Consider the following 8798-nt stretch of genomic DNA (forward strand, 5'->3'; position numbering starts at 1 on the left):
GGTTGGGAGTCTGCCTGCCAATGCGGGGGACACAGGTTCGAGCCCTGGTCCGGGAGGATCCCACATGCCGCGGAGCAACTGGGCCCGTGAGCCGCAACTGCTGAGCCTGAGCGTCTGGAGCCTCTGCTCCGCAACAAGAGAGGCCGCGATAGTCAGAGGCCCGCGCACCGCAATGAAGAGTGGCCCCCACTCGCCGCAACTGGAGAGAGCCCTCGCACAGAAACGAAGACCCAACACAGCCAAAAATAAAAATAATAAATAAATAATAAATTAAAAAATTTAAAACAAAACCAAAAACATAAAATCTGGAAAAAAGTTGAACACCTATATACCCACTGCAGACTTTACAATTAGTATTTAAAAAAAAAAAAAAAAAAGATGACTGATGCTGTTACAAGTTAGAAGTGTGCTCGTTGAGGATCTGCTTGAAACAGTGGAGCCTTTACCGGTTAGGTGTAATCCCCAGTCTCCTCCAAGAGAGACCTGGAGTGTAGAATGGAGTCGGCACTGGGCCTGAGGTGGCTCCTCAGGTCTTGCGGGGAGCAGGATGGACCACGTCTTGGGGGCCCCTGCTAGGCAAGGCCTAACCCTGAATGCAACTCCCGCTACCCTAAAGTAAGCTGAGCTTCAACAATCTACAACTGAGATAAAAGGTCCAACGTTTGCTGCCCAGGAAATACCAAGAAGAGGTCAGAACTTTCTGGAACTTTAAAAAACCCAAATCTTTTTTTTTTCCCTGCTAAGTCAATAAGCCTTTATTTTTATTTTTTCCATTTTTAAAAAATTAAAGTATAGTTAATCCACAATGTTGTGTTAGTTTCAGGTATACAGTAAAGTGACCCAGGCACACACACATATACATATCTATTCCCTTCCACATTCCCCCTCACCACTAAAGAATCCAAATCTTATCCACTTCTTTGCCAAGAACAGTTTTCTCAGCTTGACTTTCAACCCACTCAGGGTGAGGCAAGATGTGAAGAGGTTATGATCGCAGAATTTGAGACAGATCTGGATTTGAATCCTGGCATGGCCACTGATTCTTTGCGTGAACTTGGACAAATTACCCACGTTCTGTTTTTTTTTTCATCTATGAAGTGAGAATGATAACACCTTCCTCCCAGGATTTTTGGGAAGAGTAAATGAGAAAATGATTACGATTCACCTGAATGAGTGCTTGACACACAGAAAGGGCACAGTGATAGCCAGTTATTAATATTGTCCTTATGATTTTTTTTAAATATAGATTTTATTCCTACAGTTCAAATTTATTTCCCTTTTTTTTTTTTTTTGCAATTACTTTATGTCAAATTTTTTGCTGCACGGCATGTCGGATCCTAGTTCCTCAACCAGGGATCAAACCCGCGCCCCCTGCATTGGAAGCACAGAGTCTTAACCACTGGACCACCAGGGAAGTCCCCTGTCCTTATGATCGCAATATCTCTTTTGTATGATCATTTCATTTTGGTAGCAAAGGAACTCATGGGCCAACATGACAAGGTGGTCTTCTCCAAATGGTTTTTCCTCTTGGTATTAAAAAAAGGAAAGAAAGAAACCAAAATCATATTAATAATGAGAATGTGCTCATTCTCATGGTGTTTCCTGATAAACTGAATAAATGAATAAAACAAGACTCTGTATTTCCTGGTCAAATGTACCCAGCCTTACCGCATTTTATTGTGTTTCACTTTATTATGATTTGAAGATATTGCGTTTTTTATCAGCTGAAGGTTTGTGGCAACCCTGGGTCAAGCAAGTCTATCGGCTATTTTTCCAAATAGCATTTGCTCCCTTCGTGTCTCTATGTCACATTTTGGTAACTCTCACAATATTTCAAATTTGGTCATTATTGTTATATTTGTGATGGTGATCTGTGATCAGGGATCTTAGATGTTACTCCTATAACTCACTGAAGGCTCAGATGATGGTTAGCATTTTTTACCAACAAGGTATTTTTATATTAATGTATGTACATTGTCTTTTTTCCCAATTTATACTTTCTTTTTTTAAATTAATTTTTGTTGGAGTATAGTCGCTTTACAATGTTGTGTTAGTTTCTACTGTACAGCAAAATGAATAAGTTATACTTATACATATATCCCCACTTTTATGGATTTCCTTCCCATTTAGGTCACCACAGTGCATTAAGTAGAGTTCTCATTAGTTGTCTATTTTATACATAGTATCAATAGTGTATAGGTGTCAATCCCAATCTCCCAATTCCTCCCACCCCACCCCCTATCCCCCTTGGTATCCATACATTTGTTCTCTACGTCTGTGTCTCTATTTCTGCTTTGCAAATAAGATCATCTATACCATTTTTCTAGATTCCACATATATGTGTTAATATATGATACTTGTTTTTCTCTTTCTGACTTACTTAACTCTGTATGACACTCTCTAGGTCCATCTGTACATTGTTTTTTAAGACATAATGCTATTGCACACTTAATAGACTATGGTAGAGTGGAAACAAAACTTTTATATGCACTGCAAAATCAAAAAATTTGTGTAACTCGCTTTATTGGGATATTTGCTTTATTGCAGTGCTCAGGAACCAAATCCGTGACAGCTCCAAGCTGTGACTATACTTGAGACAAAAGTGGTTCAATTTTCTTTTTTGTCCAGGTCAGGAAATGAAACAGGAAAATGACAGATGTGGAATTCAGTTAAACCATGAGAGTGGTTAATTATTAAAGTTGCCCCACAGGATCCGTATGTCATATCCTACGTGCAGCAATCTGCCATTTATGCTTCCTTTAAAAAGAAGTTAAAAATGATAATTTTTTTAACATCTTTACTGGAGTATAACTGCTTTACAATGGTGTGTTAGTTTCTGCTTTATAACAAAGTGAATCAGCTATACATATACACATATCCCCATATCTCCTCCCTCTTGCGTCTCCCTTCCACCCTCCCTATCCCACCCCTCTAGGTGGTCACAAAGCACCGAGCTGATCTCCCTGTGCGATGCAGCTGCTTCCCACTAGCTATCTATTTTACATATGGTAGTGTATATATGTCCATGCCACTCTCTCACTTCGTCCCAGCTTACCCTTCCCCCTCCCCGTTTGCTCAAGTCCATTCTCTATGTCTGCATCTTTATTCCTGTCCTGCCCCTAGGTTCTTCAAAACCAAATTTTTTTTTTTTAGATTCCATATATATGTATACGGTAGCATACGGTATTTGTTTTTCTCTTTCTGACTTACTTCACTCTGTATGACAGACTCTAGGTCCATCCACCTCACTACAAATAACTCAATTTCGTTTCTTTTTATGGCTGAGTAGTATTCCATTGTATATATGTGCCACATCTTCTTTATCCATTCATTTGTCGATGGACATTTAGGTTGCTTCCATGTCCTGGCCATTGTAAATAGAGCTGCAATGAACATTGTGGTACATGATTCTTTTTTTTTTTTTTTTTTTTTTAATATTTATTTGTTTATTTATTTATTATTTTTGGCTGTATTGGGTCTTCGTTTCTGTGTCAGGGCTTTCTCTAGTTGCGGCAAGCGGGGGCCACTCTTCATCGCGGTGCGCGGGCCTCTCACTGTCGCGGCCTCTCTTGTTGCGGAGCACAGGCTCCAGACGCACAGGCTCAGTAGTTGTGGCTCACGGGTCTAGTTGCTCCGCGGCATGTGGGATCTTCCCAGACCAGGGCTCGAACCCGTGTCCCCTGCATTGGCAGGCGGATTCTCAACCACTGCGCCACCAGGGAAGCCCATGATTCTTTTTGAATTATGGTTTTCTCAGGGTATATGCCCAGTAGTGGGATTGCTGGGTCATTTGGTAGTTCTATTTTTAGTTTTTTAAGGAAACTCCATACTGTTCTCCATAGTGGTTGTATCAATTTATGTTCCCAAGAACAGTACAAGAGGGTTCCCTTTTCTCCACACCCTCTCCAGCATTTATTGCTTGTAGATTTTTTGATGATGGCCATTCTGACTGGTGTGAGGTGATACGTCACTGCAGTTTTGATTTGCATTTCTCTAACGATTAGTGATGTTGAGCATACTTTCATGTGTTTATTGGCAATCTGTATATCTTCTCTGGAGAAATGTCTATTTAGGTCTTCTGCCCATTTTTGGATTGGGTTGTTTGTTTTTTTAATATTGAGCTGCATGAGCTACTTGTAAATTTTGGAGATTAATCCTTTGTCAGTTGCTTCATTTGCAAATATTTTCTCCCATTCTGAGGGTTGTCTTTTCGTCTTGTTTATGGTTTCCTTTCCTGTGCAAAAGCTTTTAAGTTTCATTAGGTCCCATTTCTTTATTTTTGTTTTTATTTCCATTACTCTAGGAGATGGGTCAAAAAGTATCTTGCTGTGATTTATGTCATAGAGTGTTCTGCCTATGTTTTCCTCTAAGAGTTTTATAGTGTCTGGCCTTACATTTAGGTCTTTAATCCATTTTGAGTTTATTTTTCTGTATGGTATTAGGGAGTGTTCTAATTTCATTCTTTTACATGTAGCGTCCAGTTTACCGAGCACCACTTATTGAAGAGGCTGTCCTTTCTCCATTGTATATTCTTGCCTCCTTTATCAAAAATAAAGTGACCTTATGTGCGTTGGTTTACCTCTGGGCTTTCTATCCTGTTCCATTGATGTATATTTCTGTTTTTGTGCCAGTACCATACTGTCTTGATTAATGTAGCTTTATAGTATAGTCTGAATTCCAGGAGCCTGATTACTCCAGCCCCATTTTTCTTTCTCAAGATTGCTTTCGCTATTCGGGGTCTTTTGTGTTTCCAAACAAATTGTGCAATTTTTTGTTCTACTTCTGTAAAAAATGCCATTGGTAGTTTGATAGGGATTGCACTGAATCTGTAGATTGCTTTGGGTAGTAGAGTCATTTTCACAATGTTGATTCTTCCAATCCAAGAACATGGCATATCTCTCCATCTGTTTGTATCATCTTTAATTTCTTTCATCAGTGTCTTATAGTTTTCTGTATACAGGTCTTTTGTCTCCTTAGGTAGGTTTATTCCTAGGTATTTTATTCTTTTTGTTGCAGTGGTAAATGGGAGTGTTTCCTTAATTTCTCTTTCAGATTTTTCATCATTAGTGTATAGGAATGCAAGAGATTTCTGTGCATTAATTTTGTATCTATCCTGCTACTTTCCCAAATTCATTGATTAGCTCTAGTAGTTTGCTGGTAGCATCTTTAGGATTCTCTATGTAGAGTATCATGTTATCTGCAAACAATGACAGCTTTACTTCTTCTTTTCCGATTTGGATTCCTTTTATTTCTTTCTCTTCTCTGATTGCTGTGGCTAAAACTTCCAAAACTATGTTGAATAACAGTGGTGAGAGTGGCCAACCTTGTCTTGTTCCTGAGGTTAGAGGAAATGGTTTCAGTTTCTCACCATTGAGAACGATGTTAGCTGTGGGTTTGTCATATGTGGCCTTTATTATGTTGAGGTAAGTTCCCTTTATGCCTACTTTCTGGAGAGTTTTTATCATAAATGGGTGTTGAATTTTGTTGAAAGCTTTTTCTGTATCTATTGTGATGATCATATGGTTTTTCTCCTCCAATTTGTTAATATGGTGTATCACGTTGATTGATTTGCATATATTGAAGAATCTTTGCATTTCTGGGATAAACCCCACTTGATCATGGTGTAGGATCCTTTTACTGTGCTGTTGGATTCTGTTTACTAGTATTTTGTTGAGGATTTTTGCAACTATGTTCATCAGTGACATTGGCCTGTTGTTTTCTTTCTTTGTGACATCTTTGTCTGGTTTTGGTATCAGGGTGATGGTGGCCTCGTAGAATGAGTTTGGGAGTGTTCCTCCCTCTGCTATATTTTGGAAGAGTTTGAGAAGGATAGGTGTTAGCTCTTCTCTAAATGTTTGACAGACTTCGCCTGTGAAGCCATCTGGTCCTGGGCTTTTGTTTGTTGGAAGAATTTTAATCACAGTCTCAATTTCAGTGCTTGTGATTGGTCTGTTTATATTTTCTATTTCTTCCTGGTTCAGTCTCGGAAAGTTGTGCTTTTCTAAGAATTTGTCCATTTCTTCCAGGTTGTCCATTTTATGGGCATAGAGTTGCTTGTAGTAGTCTCTCATGATCCTTTGTATTTCTGCAGTGTCAGTTGTTACTTCTCCTTTTTCATTTCTAATTCTATTGATTTGAGTCTTCTCCCTTTTTTTCCTAATGAGTCTGGCTAATGGTTTATCAATTTTGTTTATCTTCTCAAAGAACCAGCTTTTAGTTTTATTGATCTTTGCTATTGCTTTGTTCATTTCTTTTTCATTTATTTCTGAACTGATCTTTATGATTTCTTTCCTTCTGCTAACTTTGGGGGTTTTTTGTTCTTCTTTCTCTAATTGCTTCAGGTGTAAGGTTAGGTCGTTTATTTGAGATGTTTCTTGTTGCTTGAGGTAGGATTGTATTGCTATAAACTTCCCTCTTAGAACTGCTTTTGCTGCATCCTATAGGTTTTGGGTCGTCGTGTTTTCACTATCATTTGTTTCTAGATATTTTTTGATTTCCTCTTTGATTTCTTCAGTGATCTCTTGGTTATTTAGTAGTGTATTGTTTAGCCTCCATGTGTTCATATTTTTTACAGATTTTTTCCTGTAATTGATATCTAGTCTCATAGCATTGTGGTCAGAAAAGATACTTGATACAATTTCAATTTTCTTAAATTTATCAAGACTTGATTTGTGACCCAAGATATGATCTATCCAGAGAATGTTCCATGAGCACTTGAGAAGAAAGTGTATTCCGTTGTTTTTGAATGGAATGCCCTATAAATATCAATTAAGTCCATCTTGTTTAATGTATCATTTAAAGCTTGTGTTTCCTTATTTATTTTCATTTTGGATGATCTTTAGCACTCCACCCCTACTATGACTGTGTTACTGTCAATCTCCCTTTTTATGGCTGTTAGCATTTGCCTTATGTATTGAGGTGCTCCTATGTTTGGTGCATAAATATTTACAATTGTTATGTCTTCTTCTTGGATTGATCCCTTGATCATTATGTAGTGTCCTTCTCTGTCTCTTGTAATAGTCTTTATTTTAAAGTCTATTTTGTCTGATATGAGAATTGCTACTACAGCTTTCTTTTGATTTCCATTTGCATGGAATATCTTTTTCCATCCCCTCACTTTCAGTCTGTATGTGTCCCTAGGTCTGAAGTGGGTCTCTTGTAGACAGCATATATACAGGTCTTGTTTTTGTATCCATTCAGCCAGTCTATGTCTTTTGGTGGGAGCATTTAATCCATTTACATTTAAGGTAGTTATCGATATGTATGTTCCTATTACCATTTTCTTAATTGTTTTGGGTTTGTTATTGTAGGTCATTTCCTTCTCTTGTGTTTCCTGCCTAGAGAAATTCCTTTAGCATTTGTTGTAAAGCTGGTTTGGTGGTGCTGAATTCTCTTAGCTTTTGCTTTTCTGTAAAGGTTTTAATTTCTCTGTCGAATCTGAATGAGATCCTTGCTGGGTAGAGTAATCTTGGTTGTAGGTTTTTCCCTTTCATCACTTTAAATATGTGCTGCCACTCCCTTCTGGCTTGCAGTGTTTCTGCTGAAAGATCAGCTGTTAACCTTATGGGGATTCCCTTGTATGTTATTTGTTGTTTTTCCCTTGCTGCTTTTAATATTTTTTCTTTGTATTTAATTTTTGATAGTTTGATTAATATGTGTCTTGGCATATTTCTCCTTGGATTTATCCTGTATGGGACTCTCTGCGCTTCTTGGACTTGATTGACTATTTCCTTTCCCATATTAGGGAAGTTTTCAACTATAATCTCTCAAATATTTTCTCAGTCCCTTTCTTTTTCTCCTCTTCTTCTGGGACCCCAATAATTCTAATGTTGGTGCGCTTAATGTTGTCCCAGAGGTCTCTGAGACTGTCCTCAATTCTTTTCATTCTTTTTTCTTTATTCTGCTCTGCGGTAGTTATTTCCACTATTTTATCTTCCAGATCACTTATGCATTCTTCTGCCTCAGTTATTCTGCTATTGATTCCTTCTAGAGAATTTTTAATTTCATTTATTGTGTTGTTCATCATTGTTTGTTTGCTGTTTAGTTCTTCTAGGTCCTTGTTAAACGTTTCTTGTATTTTCTCCATTCTATTTCCGAGATTTTGGATCATCTTTACTATCATTACTCTGAATTCTTTTTCAGGTAGACTGCCTATTTCCTCTTCATTTATTTGGTCTGGTGGGTTGTTTTTGTTTTTGTTTTTGTTTTTAAAGCCAGTTTTTTTTTTAATTTATTTATTTTATTTTTGGTTATGTTGGGTCTTCGTTTCTGTGTGAGGGCTTTCTCCAGTTGCGGCGAGCGGGGGCCACTCTTCATCGCGGTGCGCGGGCCTCTCCCTGTCGCGGCCTCTCCCATTGCGGAGCACAGGCTCCAGACGTGCAGGCTCAGTAGTTGTGGCTCACAGGCTTAGTTGCTCCGCGGCATGTGGGATCTTCCCAGACCAGGGCTCGAACCCGTGTCCCCTGCATTGGCAGGCAGATTCTTAACCACTGCACCACCAGAGAAGGCCTGGTCTGGTGGGTTTTTACCTTGCTCCTTCATTTGCTGTGTGTTTCTCTGTCTTCTCATTTTGCTTAACTTACTGTGTTTGGAATCTCCTTTTCACAGGCTGCATGTTCGTAGTTCCCATTGTTTTTGGTGTCTGCCCCCAGTGGGTAAGGTTGGTTCAGTGGCTTCTGTAGGCCTCCTGGTGGAGGGGACTGGTGCCTCCACCAGTGTTCTGGTGGATGAGGCTGGATCTTGTCTTTCTGGTGGGCAGGACAGTGTCTGCTGGTGTGTTTTGGGGTGTCTGTGATCTT

This window comes from Eschrichtius robustus, chromosome 12 (genome assembly GCF_028021215.1).
Source record: "Eschrichtius robustus isolate mEscRob2 chromosome 12, mEscRob2.pri, whole genome shotgun sequence".
In the NCBI taxonomy this organism is placed as follows: Eukaryota; Metazoa; Chordata; class Mammalia; order Artiodactyla; family Eschrichtiidae; genus Eschrichtius; species Eschrichtius robustus.